The sequence below is a fragment of the Ambystoma mexicanum genome, chromosome 5q, assembly GCF_040938575.1.
Source record: "Ambystoma mexicanum isolate Mex_15411 chromosome 5q, UKY_AmexF1_1, whole genome shotgun sequence".
Taxonomy (NCBI): domain Eukaryota; kingdom Metazoa; phylum Chordata; class Amphibia; order Caudata; family Ambystomatidae; genus Ambystoma; species Ambystoma mexicanum.
The window spans coordinates 150,793,667-150,808,823 of NC_090933.1; positions in this window are offsets into that span (position 1 = coordinate 150,793,667).

Here is a 15,157-nt window from a genome sequence, read left to right on the forward strand (position 1 = left end):
GTACAGGCGAACTCCCTACACCTGGCCCGCTATTCTGCACGCTGCTAAGCAAGTGGAAAAGTGTGAGTGGTCTTGATGCCAACCCAATCATAGGGGACCATGTCATCTAGGGTCCTATAGTTAGTAGAATCAATGAGACGTTGTACTTTTAGTGACATCTACAGTAGCCATTTTGAAGGAAGGGCTTAGATGCCCCACCTGACATTGTTTATCCAATCCCCTCTCCTCGTTACCATATACAGATATAGAACCTATATTAAAGTTACCTTCCTAGGACCAATCAAGTTGCATGCTAGGTTTTAAGAAATTATACGTCAGCGATGATGAGTTTTTTGTATAAATACTATGTTTTTCTGAAATTAATTGGAGTTGAAGCGAGAAGGAAGATAGAGCGATTGCTGATATTCATAAACTCCCCAGTTTTTGTACTTGTCATTAAACGGACTCCCTTTGCCAAACTATAGAGTTGTCATTATTGATTGATGCAAGAGTATTAATTAATGTGCATCCCCATCCATCTCAAGGATGCTGCTTCTTAAAGTGCTGTTTGGGAAACCCCCAGTCCTATAGGCCGGCTGGGGTCCCTACAGCACAGATGTGTTTGTTTTTATTTTTTACATGTTGGTCTAGTGATATGAGCTGTTGTTCTTGTGTGTGCATTTTGTTGACTAACATAAAAGGAAAATTGCATCTCACTAAAGGAACAATATATATGTGTGCATTGTTGCAATACCTATCATATTCATTTTTCCTTTGTATTAACTAAATGCAAATAACATATTGACTGATTTTAAAATAACAGAGAATCTCATAATTTGTGATAACATTCATGCTTGAAATGTGAATGTGTCCACCTACATGTCACGTTTTGCCTTTCTGGAAAATTCCATTCTTCTCACCTGCAGGCAGTTGTGTATTTCAAGACGTAAGACATGCCAGCATCCGCTTTCCTCTTTCTATCTTCATGCATCACCGGGCACACTGCCATACGTAAGACTCAAAGTCGAATTCAATCATTGTTAAACTGACTAAATCAGAGCCCAGCCACATGGGCATTTGGCTCAATAAACAAAGAGGTGGACAGGGCTGAAATGATTCTCTCCGACGAGGAGCAAGGACGTTTTGTCTGACATGGATACAGGCAAAGGGAGCTGTCTGGAACCTAAACCGAAGGGCTCCATTCATTATGACATATGCCCTCAATTCCTGAAGTCATGGCAAATTCAGTATATTGCAAACACGTGCAGCTCTCCTAAAAGCTGTGAACTAGTTATTTAAGTGTGCCCTGTTCATATTACAGTAGAAACCTGTGACCTGCTTCCTATTGTTCCCAAAATCTACAATGCTGACTGGATTTTCCAAGCAATCTTGCGCCCTAACTAAAGAACCTTCTGTGTCATTGGTTCACTGGCAGAATATAAATATGTGTTTGCTAGACAATTAGCCCAGGCAGCAGGGTGGCAATTTCTATCTAACACCGGCAACTCAAGAATGTTGCTTGCTGATTGGAAAGCCCTTGACCTTGAGCAACAAAAAATAAACAAATCCAAAAGCCTCTGCATGAACAGCTTCTGTCACTTGATAGTACTTTCCTAGATGTCATTCAATTCCATACACACAATGACCGCTTCTCTATCAATAGGTCAACAGAATAGGGACCCCGGACTCCCCAGAGGGGGTTCATCAAAGAAATGTTCAGTCTCACCTGGTTCCGGGAAACAAGCTAAACCAATCCCAGCCAAGTGAAGTGCAAAAGAACTATTCAAGTCACACAAAAATAAAGGAGCAAATCAAAAGGGGCGCTGCTCATGGAGGATGTGATTGCTTTTCTTTCTCCTCAGCCTGTGCGTGTCTTCTGATCTGCTTGCCCCTGGTTAGGGTTTATATTTTCTCCAGTCATGGACCCATAGTTCTGGGGCGATGTAAGGAACTCATGGTGGCAACAGTAAAGAAACACACAAGTGATCACAGCTCAAGGGTGTTTATTGAACTTTATAATGGGTGAGATAAATGCCTAATCTAAACCAAAATCTAAGATGGAAGCAAGCTACGACCATCAAATAATAATAAGGCAGTCCTAGTGGTGTATTTTCAAATAAAAAAAGGGCCTATACTAAAAAAATGACAATTCCAAGACATACTTCCAAATTACAAAAAGAGTGGGGGATCATGTTCACCAGAAAAGAAAGAAATGTTCAAAAAATGATAAGTCAGGTTGGTATGGCTGGGTCTCCCTTCCCCACGTTTGAAGCACGGGACAAGGTGGGACTCTCAAGCACAGCACACTCCTTGGCCTCGTCAACACGAGGTTCACAGTTTAGTTCAACAATATCAAAACCTTCAGAGGCTAAGTCTCCTTTTTGCCAACAGTCTCTTGCCGTAGATGGCCTGCTGATTCAAAGTAACAAACTAACAACCAAAAAGTTCCTTCTGTACTCCTGTACCGTGGGCGATTGCTCTTCACCCCTTGGATCTCCCTCCGACGGGCTCAGATCCCTCTTGCAACTTGGGCCTGGTCGGGTTCACTAGAGCCTTTCAGATATTGCTTGTAATATTCAAATGTCCTTTTAACAACTTTTTACTGCGGACAAACCTCAACCGGGTTTACTCTTGTCGACATCATGTTCACGTGTGTATTACTATTTGATTCACAAACAAAAAACAAACAAAAGCTTTCTCTGTGGTCTTGCACATGGGGCGATTGCTCTTTGCCCCTAAGATCTCCCTCCGCCGGGCTCGGATCCTCCTTGCAAAAATGCACCTCCCTCCGTCGGATTCATTACACCCTTTTTTTAATACAGTTCATGAATTTTGAGCACAGTTCATGTATTGCTCATTTTCATTGGAAAACAAGGTTTTCCTTCTCCTAGCTTTCTTTTGGCATTCCTCTGTCAGGTTCACACTTGCCACATTCCATAGTTCACAATCTTATTGGAAAGCGAGGTTCACTTTCCCTCGCTTTCCTCTGGCAACGGGTCAGAGACCTTCGATTGTAAAAGGGATTTGACGTAATCCATGTAGGACCACTCTGACGCCTCACGCCACCCTTTCCTATGGCCTTCTGGTACTTCCAGTTTCAAAAGCAGGTCCTGGTCAGAGTATTTCAAATTAGCGCCCACGTGGCACCGTCGGCTTGTCTCGCCTCTGGTGTCAAGGGCAGTATCATGGTAGCCAGTTTGCCTCCCTGCCTGGATTATCGATACAGGAGGGCCCGTGCACCATTGACATATGCTACTCCACACTCCAGCTGTACATCCCGGTCTTATGTTTTCACTTTCGGAGGCTTCCGGGTCTTGTCCGAAAAGGGCAAGGGCATCTCCCTCCTTGTCGTCCTTTCAGGTTTCATCACTTTGCGTCTCCATTTAAACTGCCATCCTGGATTATCTGGTTCCTCATGCAGTTGGCTTTACTTGAAGTGTGCTTTTGTGCTCTGCCTTTTATCCCTGTGGGGAAGGTAAAGGGCTGTCAAGTGTGCATGGTTATTGTCAATTGCCTGAATCTGCCTGACCCAAGTGTTGGGACATGTCAGGTAAACAGCTCTGGTGTTAGTTTGTTGTCTGTTATAGTGTAAGAAAGTGTTTGTGTGAGAAAAGGGAGCTGGGCAAGAGCTTCTAAATATCCTACAGGGTACGATGGGGAAAAGGTGTTACAGGGAAGGGGATACCACGTCTCAACCCTCAGTGTCCCACTTCCACTCCCTGAAGACCCCTCACCCAGGTGATCCTCCCCAGCTCGTCCACCCCCAGAAACTGTCTCCAATAGATGGCTGTGTCCTGGCCACCTGGATGACAGATCCCCAGGGATAAGTAGGTGAGACACCTTCAGGATTCACACAGGCAATCAGATGTTTTTTCTGTCATCCTGCTCCCTTCTTGTGGGCTAGTAATGACTTCCTGCAAGCCGGTCCCCAGGATGGCACTTCTGGGTGGATCTGCTGTTATCTGGTGGGGGTCCGAGGTGATTTTTGGCTCTACTCTCGCCTTTCACCCCCTGCTCCACTCTGGATGTTCACTAGGCCTCTTTTCTGCCTTAACCACTCATGGGCTGTCCTTCCGGTCCCCTGACATAATCATGGCATCTTGTTTCTCCATCTGCCTCTGTAGTTTCCACTGGACCACCATTGTCCTCCAAAACCTCCCTGCCCTCGCAACCAAAGGGATTATCTTTTATTCTCCCACTGCCCTGAGATGGTCAGACTCTTCAGCTCATCTGTCCCTCTTCCCTTTTTTTTCTTCTTGACAAAATTTCTTCCTCTGAGGGCATCTCCCCTGCTCACTGCAATCCCCGTTAGACCGATTCTTCTCCTTTCTTCTCTCCACACCAAACTTCCCCTCCTGGGTCTTGACTTTTCTCTTGATTATAGAGATTCCCCTCGCTCGCCTCTCAAGATGTTAACCTTCTGTCCCTGCTCTTACACACAAAAAGCCAGGACATTAAATACTTCAGATTCTCAATCATCCCGATGAGAAAATACTATTTGATGAAAGTTGTTCCCATACTGTTATACGGACTGGAAGCCAAGCCACTAATCTGGGATTTTGACTGGCCAAAATTGGAAGGCAGAATATGGAAGGGGGCTTTAAATCTGCCCTGTAGTACTCCAGGATGGCACCTGAGGCACAAATTAAGCCTGAAATCTCTAGGGTGTTGGCCAAATGGAAACTGATGTTACTGTTCAGAGAAATTATAAGCCCGAAACCAGACTCACTGTACGAGGATATTAAGGCGCACCTGGGGGCCTGCAATCGAGGGCCTTGTGGAATTTGGAATATATAATGGAACAAGAGCTAACCAAAATAGGCCTAGACAGAGAGATCCTAATAGCTAACCCCTTAAAAGTAAAGCGGGAAATGGAACTAATGGACTGGATAGACACCACTTCTAAAGTTAGAACATCAAGCCCATGGAACAGTTTTCTGGTGGTTGATTCTAAACTAGGTTTACTTCCACGATACCTGGTAACATTTCCAGATAGTAGAATTAGGAACGACTTTCTAAGGGTGAGGCTCAACATATTGCCCACAGGAGAGATTCCAGCTATTAGAATTCAAGAGCTAAAAGCGGTACAATATTGTAATGAATGCAATCCACTGATAAATCAGTCATTAAAGAACTTGTTGCTAGACTGTGAAGGGTCACGGGCACTTAGGGACAAAAAGCTCGGAAGATTTGCAAAGAGACTGGAATAGGTATCATCTGAAAACATGTGGTATGGAATAATCTCAGTGTATAATGTCCAACTTACAGCAGCGGTAGTGGAGACCTTGAGAGCCCTAAATCTCCTACGATAAAAGGAAAGTCATTCTTGGGATAGAGACCTAGGAGGGGTGGGGCTTAGGGGCCAAGATAGTGGAAAGCCACGGGCCACTAGGCATGTGTACATTTTTAGGGAAAACATTGAGGAGGTTGTTTTAGAGTAGGGAGGAGAGGTGTTGGGGGGATTTATTATGTGTGTTTTAGAACTTTTAATTTTTGTTTGTGTATATAGTTTTGATCACTATGAAAGATGTGATATTGTAAAGGTTTGTCTATATTATGTTTATGAATTATAACCAAACACAATATATTAAAAAAAATAAAAATAAGCCCGGACATTCCTCCTACTCCACACAAATATCACTCTCCTGCTCTTAAACCAAAGTCTATTTCACTAATCCAACCTCTCCTCAATATCCCAAGCCTCTGCTTCCTTATCACACACCTGTATCTCCTTCCTTGTTTCCACCTTCGCACTCTCCTAGAAAGAGGTCTAAGACACGGCTCTCCCAGTAACAGCTACTCTCCTTCAGCCAGCTCTTCACAAACTTCCTGCCGACACCCCCATTGTCATGCTGGGGAACTTTCACCTCCCCAAGCCCTCTGCAGCCACCTAACTTGAACTTAACTCTTTCCTTTCTGACCACTGCTTCCACTCTCTCTACGACCCGCCTACCAACTCTGGTGAGAACTCTTTGACCTTGTCATTCTGTCTAACTCAATCTCCTCCTCTGACCCCTCCATTGACCCCTGCCCCTGTGATCACTCCATTGTTCACTTTAGCATCTCACTCCTTTCAGGCAGGACTCTCTTGGTCCTTTCCTTGATGATGAGGACCTCTCTCCCTTCTCTTTCCCCAATTCATGTCTCTTCCATTGACAGTTATTTCTATGAATTTCACTATGGACTTGTACCTCCATTTGACCAACTCTTTCCTATTCGCAAATTCACACCTTCCCATCCCTGTCCTTAGCCATGGATCAACTCTGAAATTCCTCAAGACATACATGCACCATGACGTACAGCACTGGCACAATTCACAGACACCTACCCTACTACTTGTCTGAAATAGTGAGGCCAAAACATGTCTTGTGTTACTCGTGGTCTCTTGCAGAATTGATGTGACCAAGCGTCCCTGATGCAAGAGGTATTAGTGAATATATATAACAGCTACCATTCGTGGCCTGTCTCTCCATGGCACTCATGTCAGAGTACCACTTGTTAGACTGGTCCGGATGACGGAGGTCTTCCACCTTATCCAACTCCAATCCATGATATGCATCATATTTGTGTTGTTGTGCTTGCTTCTTTAGTCTTTTCATTAATTTATTTTTTTCATCAGCAAACGACCTTCTGTACCGTTTCTTGCCAACACCTAAGGTTGTATGTGTATTTATTGTATTTTGGCGATAAATAGGAAAAATACCTGTATTCGAGTTTACATCAGTGTCACTACTAAGCTGCCAATATTGGGTGCTTGGGAGAGCATTTGGCGTGACATTGGGAGACAGAGTATACACAATTTCAACATTTGAGGTAGGTTCTTTGGTTGTCTGTGAATCACTTTGTGGGACTGTAAGCATTGCTGTAGTGGACAAATCATCGTTTTGTACATAGATTACTCTTTCACTTTCATTAATTACCACTAACCCAGGTTGCGGTGCTATCTTTGTGTCATTTTTGTTTAAGGCAGTGAGGTTCGACGATGTGTTGTTGTTGACCACAACACATCGTCGAACCTTTATCAGCTTTACACCATCCCATAATAATTTTCCCCTTCTTGTATTCGTTTTCCCCCTCCCCCTTTTTCTTGTATGTCTCTGTCACACGCCGAAGACACTGGGGCTTGTGGACTCGGTGGCGACTGGGTAGCCATTGAGGTTCCCAGCACGTCTCCTCCACGTTCCGTTTTTGACGGACTAGCTTCTGCAGCTTCGGCCGCGAGAAGACTTTTCAGTCTGTTTCACCCGAAAGCCTGCGCGTTGCAACCCATTCGCGTCAGGCTCCGGGTGAGACGCTTTTGAGTTTCCTCGCTCCGTGTGTACTACGTATTCGCTTGTTTTCTTTCCTTTGTTCCCTGCCTCCTAGCCCTTTCCTCGCCCCCCTGCTCCTCTGCCTGGCCGTGTATCTTGCCCTTTCCCTTGTTGTCAGCCACTACTCCAGCCTTAAGCATTTCTTTGTCTATTTCTTTTCCCTTCCGTGCTATTAGCTATTTTCTGCTCTGTCCTCCCAGCTGTTTATTATTTTTTCCGGACATCATTACTGCAGGCTTCAGTTCTTCCCATTCCTATTTTGGGTGCTACAGTATCCGATCCCTGGCTATTTTCCACTCTGAAGACAACATCTTCCTGTACCTGCTCAACACCTGCCCTGAGGGTTTTTTTTGTGCCGCCAGGCTTTTTCCCCCATATTGTGTGTTTTGGAAGATGGGCCCCCCAGACCTCTCTGCAGGAGGTCAGGGTGGCTTCTTTCCAGGGTAGACCTTATCCGCTAACAAAAAAAAGGCTTTGTGGAAGAAGAAACTTGTGCAATCTGAGGATTCCGATACTTCAGGTGAGAACGAGGCTGAGGGGTTGGACCGGGAAGAGGGTTTAACTTCTGCAAGTGGTGACAGTCTCCCACAATAAAATATATACTCCAATACATTCCTAAGCTTAGCAGAATAATTGAGAAAATAATTGCTGTGAAATACAACCCACAGTCGTACGAATATGCCATAGTGGCACTTATTTCATTCCAACTGCTTAGCTCTAGTAGCGGAGAGTGGCGTCCTGTCCACCATTGTAGCACCTACAGAATGGGACATAATGTGTTCATTAAAGTTTGAGCATGAATAAAATATGAGAATGATAGAGAAACAGAGCAAAGCATGGAAACAAAGTGTAATCAAAAATCACTTTTCACATTTCAATACACTACTCATTCTATACATATATGAACATTTTGCCTAAACAATTGCATTACTCTTGTGCCTTTGCATTCCTGAGTTCTGCCTTATCTCATTGTTTCTTTAAGGCACTTCTACTTCCCGTTCATTTTCTTGTGCAGTTTCTGGTGTCACTCTATCATGGTCCTTCCTAGCATCTGACAGGTGGACCCAGTATTTCAGGCCCTTCACCTTTACTGCTAGAGGGGTGCAATACATTACTTCATATAGGCCATGATATCTAGGTGTGTTCCACCTCCTTACAAAGCTGCAAACATACACCAGTTCCCCAGGCATCAGAGGTTTTGTTGGGCTATCAGCTGAGGCAGTGGAGGTTTCTGTTTCATTTTCTCTGGTAAATGGTGGGGCTACTTGTTTTGTAAATGTTCTTACTGCTCTTGTGAGCTGCGTGAGGTATTCTTTGAATTCTTCACCTAACCCTGTTGCAATTCTATGTGCATCGGACATCCTTCTTACTGGGGACAGTGGTGTTTTCATACGTCGGCCAGTTACTATTTCATGAAGGGACAAATGGTAGTACTTACTAGGCTGTGTGCGCAGCTGGAAGAAGGTCAGTGGGAGACAATAGTCCCAGTTATTTTTGAGGGTGTGACACAATTTGGACAATCTACTTTTGAGAAGGCCGTTGATTTTTCTGACTACCCCATTCGATTGTGTGTGGTAAGTTGAACACATTGTATGTTTTATTCCCAATAAGGTTGTTACTTCTTTGAAGAGGTCATTTACAAAATGTGTCCCATTGTCAGAGCGTATGACATCGCATATACCCCACCGTGGGAACACCTCTCTCACTAAAAGGTTTGCTGCAAAACTTTGCGTCTGGGTGGGCGCAGGGCCCGGCCTCCACCCTGCATGAAAAAGGACATACCACCACTATCAAGTATCTTGCCCCATTGCACCTCTCTCCCATGTCTGCATAATCGATGTCCAGTTCACGGAAAGGCCCGATGGGGCGGGGCAATGTTCCCCACTATGTTCTGAGAGTCATTCCTGAAATCAATGTTTGACATTTGACGCATTCAATGGTCAATTTGGTAAGGTATTCTTGGAGGTTTGGAATGAACCAATCCTCGTGGATGTCTGTAGTTATGTGCTGTTCTGAGGTGTGGGTGGGAAAGTGCAACTGTTGGAATGCTATTTGCAACAATTCTACAGGCATTACTACCTTCCCTGTCGTTTCCTGTCTCCATAGGAGATCTGTGGGTGACTGTGTGCATCCCCGTTTTGTCCAGAGTTCTTGTTCTTCCGGTGGCACCTTCTTTTGGAGCCCTTGTATTACGTGGACATTTGGGCTTGAGATAATTATCTCACGTGCTGATGCTCTCTGTGTTGTGAGGGTTGATTTGGATCGCTCAAGTATGGCAAACAAGGAGTGTTCCATGAACAATGTGACGGGCATCCCATCACAATTGTACAGCTTTTTTTCGATTACAAAGGCAGCGGCTGCAAGAGCCTGTTCTCATGTGAAATGGTTCCGCATTACTGAGTCAAGAGTGTCACTGTAGTATGTTAGTGGCTTGTGGCCCAAGCATGTTTTCTGTGTAAGTACTGCGGTCATCAGTGTTCCATTTGAATGTGAGAACAGGAAGAATTCCTGTTCATAATCAAGTGTGGCTAGGACGGGAGCTATACATATCAATTCTCTTAATGTTGTGAACGCAGGGTGCATTTTAGTTGTCCATGTAATTGTGGTGTTGCTTTTCTGTGCTTCTTTTAATGCTTATAACAGGGGTTGTGTGTACACGTCATAGTCTAGTATCCATGCCCTGCAATAGTTACATATACCAAAAAACTTCTGCCTATCCATAACTATGTGGGGACTAGTTGTTGCTCGTACTGTTTCTGCTCTGTCAGGTATTATACTTTTTCCATCTTTTGAGATCAATGGACCTAGGTACCAAACTTTTGCTATTGAAGTTTGCTCTTATCCACCATGTACCCCTTGTGGAGGTAGAGTAACAAAGTCCTTCCTGCATGCTTCTTCCCCCTCACTTCATATTAGGAGGTGATCAACGTATTGGATAATGGTACTTTGAACTTCAATATTGCTGAGATCTTCAGACAATATTCTGTTAAATATACATGGGCTCTCGCAATACCCCTGGGGCAGTCAGTAGTGTTTGTACTTTCCCCCCCTATGGTGAAGACTGTTAGGTATTCAGAGTCCGGGTCAAGGGGCACTGAGAAGAAGGCATTTTTCAGGTCCACTATGGTGAAGTGCGTGGCCTGTTTTGGGATACTGCACAAATAGGATGCCGGGTTTGGAATGAGAAGAAACTCCTTTTGGACAATGTCATTAAGTGGGCAGAGGTCCTTGACCATATGCCATGACCCCCCTTTCGCTTTATTAATCGGATAGATTGCATTGTTGCATGGGGAGTTGGAGGGGACAATAATGTCCTGTTGTAGAAGTGCATGTATTGGGTCTTTTATTCCCTCCTTTGCTCTCTTGATTGGGGGTACTGTCTGACCCTGGGCAACACTGCCCTGGGTTTAAGTTTTATTTTTATTGCAGTGACTTCCTTCAATAACCCTACATCATGTGGGTTTGTAGTAAATACATTTGGTGGTACTTGCTGCAAATCCATATCGCAAAAAGATGGTGTATTGCTCTCCCCAAAGTGCACGGAAAAACATAAATCACCAATGCAATTACCAAGAAAATACTTTGAACGTAGACAGACGCAATAACTCATAACCACACACTCTGAGAAGATAATCAGCTCTTATACGGCTATTTATTCAAAGCTTAGAAGCAACCAATAATAACATAGAAATAACTCACAAAAGTAATATAGACAGAAATCACAGAAGAAGCAAAGAATTCAAAAGGAAATACATCACAGTGAGAGTAACAGAATTCCTCATCTCGCCCAGAAGCGGCTGGAAGACCCCAGGAACAGCCAGACCGAGAGCACCACAGCTCACAGGAGGGCCGGACGCAAGCGTCCTTCTCCGGCTGAAGTCTCACCTGACCGCCTCTGGGTTTCCGCATATATACACACTCCACAAAGGGGAGTTAATTCTTGAACCTTCTGGAAATTGCACTTGCGCAGTTGATGAGCAACCGTTGGTTGCCAGCTGGGTCAATCGAGAGCTACCCCCAAGGAGCAGAGTGCCTCTCTCCTCTAAAAACATGCTCCACGGAGAACAGTAGCAAACCATAAAAAAATTAGCTTTCCCAGCAGAAGTGTCCTTGACCGCATAGCAGGTTTGCGAAAGCATGTTTTCCACAGCACCGTGAATCTAACACTCAGCAAAATGTGTGCAGCTTTTCACTGCGGCATGAAGTAAATATCCATCATGGCTCTGAGCGCTCCCAGAATACACTGCGCACCAGCACCATTTTAGTTCAAGCATAACAATTCCACCCTTGGATATTTACCTTCCATAGCCAGGTGGCAAAGGGACCTGTCTCTGAAACCTACGAAACATTAAAGCTAAATTGGGAATACATTGAATGCAACAACAACAAGCTATTATTATAGACAATATAATGAAAATGCAAGCAAAAGCGTAACGTAGTGTACACCCAATATCAGGTATCTATGAAAATAACCAATCCCACTAATTCCCAGTACAATCTTGAGACACTTGAGAAATGAGATCCCTCAAACCTCGAATATGACTTTCAATAGATCGTGAATGGTCACTTAAATTGAAACAACACATACCTTCAAATGCGTTACACACTAAATTATGCTTTAGCAATAGATAATCAACAGCAGCTCTGTTCTGCAAAGTTGCTTTTCTAATAACTTGACTATCAAGGAGTAATTCTTCTAATGCCTGAGAAGTATGATTAAAGCTTTTGACTACTAAACATGCTAATTTCATCAAAGATTTGTAAACTCTAGCAGCTAAACCCCAAACTCCCACTAATGAAAGGGTTAATGCTAGAACCTCAGCTTCTGATAAGAAGTGTACATGTGAATCACAATCAGGAGATAGACCTACAGATTCGAAAGTTGACCTTTTACCTCGAGTTATCGCTGGGTGTAAAGGAAACATCATTAGTCCTAATCGAGTTAAAGCACGGTGGTCAGTGATAATGGCGAATGCAATAATGTCGACAGTCAAAATGTGGAAAAAAAAATGTCGAAAAAAATAATGTAGAAAAGCAATAATGTCGAATTTTTTTCTACATTTTTTCGAATTTTTAGAAAAAAATAAATAAATATATATAATTAAAATGTGTTGAATATGAGGGGTGAGAGGGTGGTGGGGGGGTGGCAGTGGGGTGTTTGGTGAGGGGGGTTGGGTGGGGAACCCCCCCTAGTAAATGATACTTTCCTTGTTTATTTATTTATTGAATAAATAAATATATAATTAAAATGTGTTGAGTATGAGGGGTGAGAGGGTGGTGGGGGGGTGGAGGGTGTTAGGGGGTGTTGGGTGAGGGGGGTTTGGGGGAACCCCCCCACCCCTAGTAAATGATACTCTTCTTGTTTATTTATTTATTGAATAAATAAATAAATAAATATATATATAATTAAAATGTGTTGAGTATGAGGGATGAGAGGGTGGTGGGGGGTGGGGGGGTGGCAGGGGGGTGTTGGGTGAGGGGGGTTGGGGGGACTCTTCTTGTTTATGTATTAATTGATAGTGCTAAATGACATTTTTTTTCAACATTTTTTTTTCTATAAATTGCCTCTTGTCATTATAAGTATAGGTTTTCGACATAATTGTTTTCGACATTTTTTTTTCGACATTTTTGTAAGCACATGGACCTCTGGAAATATTAGTTGGAATATAAGTGTATGTGATATTACCACATGAAAAGAGCCATCTTGTTGGAAGTTTCACATGATTCAAATGACTGGCATCTATTACTGTATGATTGCAAGACATAGTATTAATTACACTGGTGCATTTGCGTGGCTCTCGCAAACATAGTCATCTCTCAAACATTGTATGATTGTGCTGATTGGTTAACTCGAACTGTCGGCATTTGCCAATGTTTTGTGCATTGCAGGTCATAAAATAACATACATCACCTTGGGTTATATTGTAAGTAATAACACGTGTCAAATTTCTACACTTCTGATCAGTCTCTTGGCAGAACCTACAATATTCATAAACGGAAAAAGATTGCCTAATATCCGAGACTTGAACCAAAGAATCATTGTGTGTGGCGCCGAAGATATGCTTTAAAACCGGAACAGGCGTCGGCACTGCTACTAAACACGTAGTCAATAAAGCTTCAGCATTGGGCACATCAGTAAGACAAAAGTGTGATATGTTCAGTACTTGCTGTGCCAGATATATCCACATATTCTCCTCTTGGGTGATCATAGGAGAATGTTTTTGCCTTCCTGAAAGTGCATCTTGCATGACAGGCATCAAGGTTGTTCTCACTTGCTCCTGATGTGTTTGCCGCATTTCACAAATCCATGTCTTCGTTCTGGCTGGCTTTTCGGCACCTGCACAAGGCTACTTTGGGACAACATTATTCATCACTATCAGTATCCCCTTGATCACTGGCACAGATGTAACATTTTTTCGTTGGTAGCAGCAGGCTGTTTAACTCTCCCAAATGGAGTCCATTTAGTACCACAATTACCCCAGCCAGACACAGGATCTACAAGGCAAACCCAGAAAAGAGATATCAGTGTTGCACATCACTCTCTCAGGTAACATTTGTCTGCGGGCACATATTGCCATTTCTTTCTACCAGGCTCCATAACTAAAACTACTTGATCTTTGCCTGATGCAATGACATTTGCGGGCACTGGTGGGCCACTTGGCTTTTCCACCCACACCTTTGCACCCGGTACCATACTGTCTGAAGAGCCAAAACCGTGGTCCCCACGGGTAGTTAACACTGTAGGAGGCTCCCCCTTCTTAATCATAGACAACTTAACGGAAATAATTATCAACTGGGCCACTCGATCACCCTTGTCACCCTTGTGGATTGATAACAATTGGTCCCCGCTATTCATTAGGATGACTTTGATCTCGCCTTGGTAATCAGCATCAATGACCCCTCCCAACACTGGAACTCCCTTCAATGCTAGGCCCGATCTAGGGGCAATCCATCCCATATGCTCTGGGGGAATTTGTACTCCAATCCCTGTTTCAATTACAACTATTCCTCTTGGGTCTAATCTGATTTCTTCATGCGAATGCAAGTCTACCCCTGCTGACTCTGGAGTTGCTCGATAGGGAGCTAAAGAACCTGGAGTAATTTCCCAGTACAATAGTGTTTCTCTGACTGAATTGGGTTGAACCTGTAAAGTAGGAGTCATTAATCGCATCAAAGGAGTTTCATGTTCATACACAGGCCTATTGTTTAATACTTGCACCGCATCAAACACACAATCACGGGAGCCTGCCAAACTGCCGTCTCCAGATTTGTGCAACTGTTCTTTCAATAACCCATTCATTCGTTCAATTAACCCTGAAGCAGCTGGGTAGTAAGGAACGTGGTACAACCACTCAATGCTCTTTTCCTGACAAAACTCCTGGATTAATTTGCCTTTGGAATGTGATCTATTGTCAATTTGAATCTGCAAAGGCACTCCATAATGTAGTATGATCTGATCTAACAACCTGATGGTGTTCAGTTGTGTTGCACATTTGCACGGCAAAACCATCAAATATCCTGAGTATGTATCCACAATAGTGCATGCATACTGACAACCTCTACTGATTGCCATGTGACCGATATAATCAATCTGCCAAATTTGACCTGGTAATTTTCCTCTTCTCAATGTGCCTCGAACCACCTGAGGGAGCGGTCTATGCAATTGGGGTTGGCACATTGGACATTGCAAAATGATCGTTTTCACTACTTCTAAAGGAAGACTGATTCCTCGAGCTTGTGCCCACCTGATACTAGCCTTTTCTCCAAGGTGCCCACATTTCTGATGGGCCCATTTGGTCAAACCCTCCAAATCGTCTTCCTGAGCCTCTGCATCCACAGATGAAATCTTGGTGTGTTCGTCTGCAACA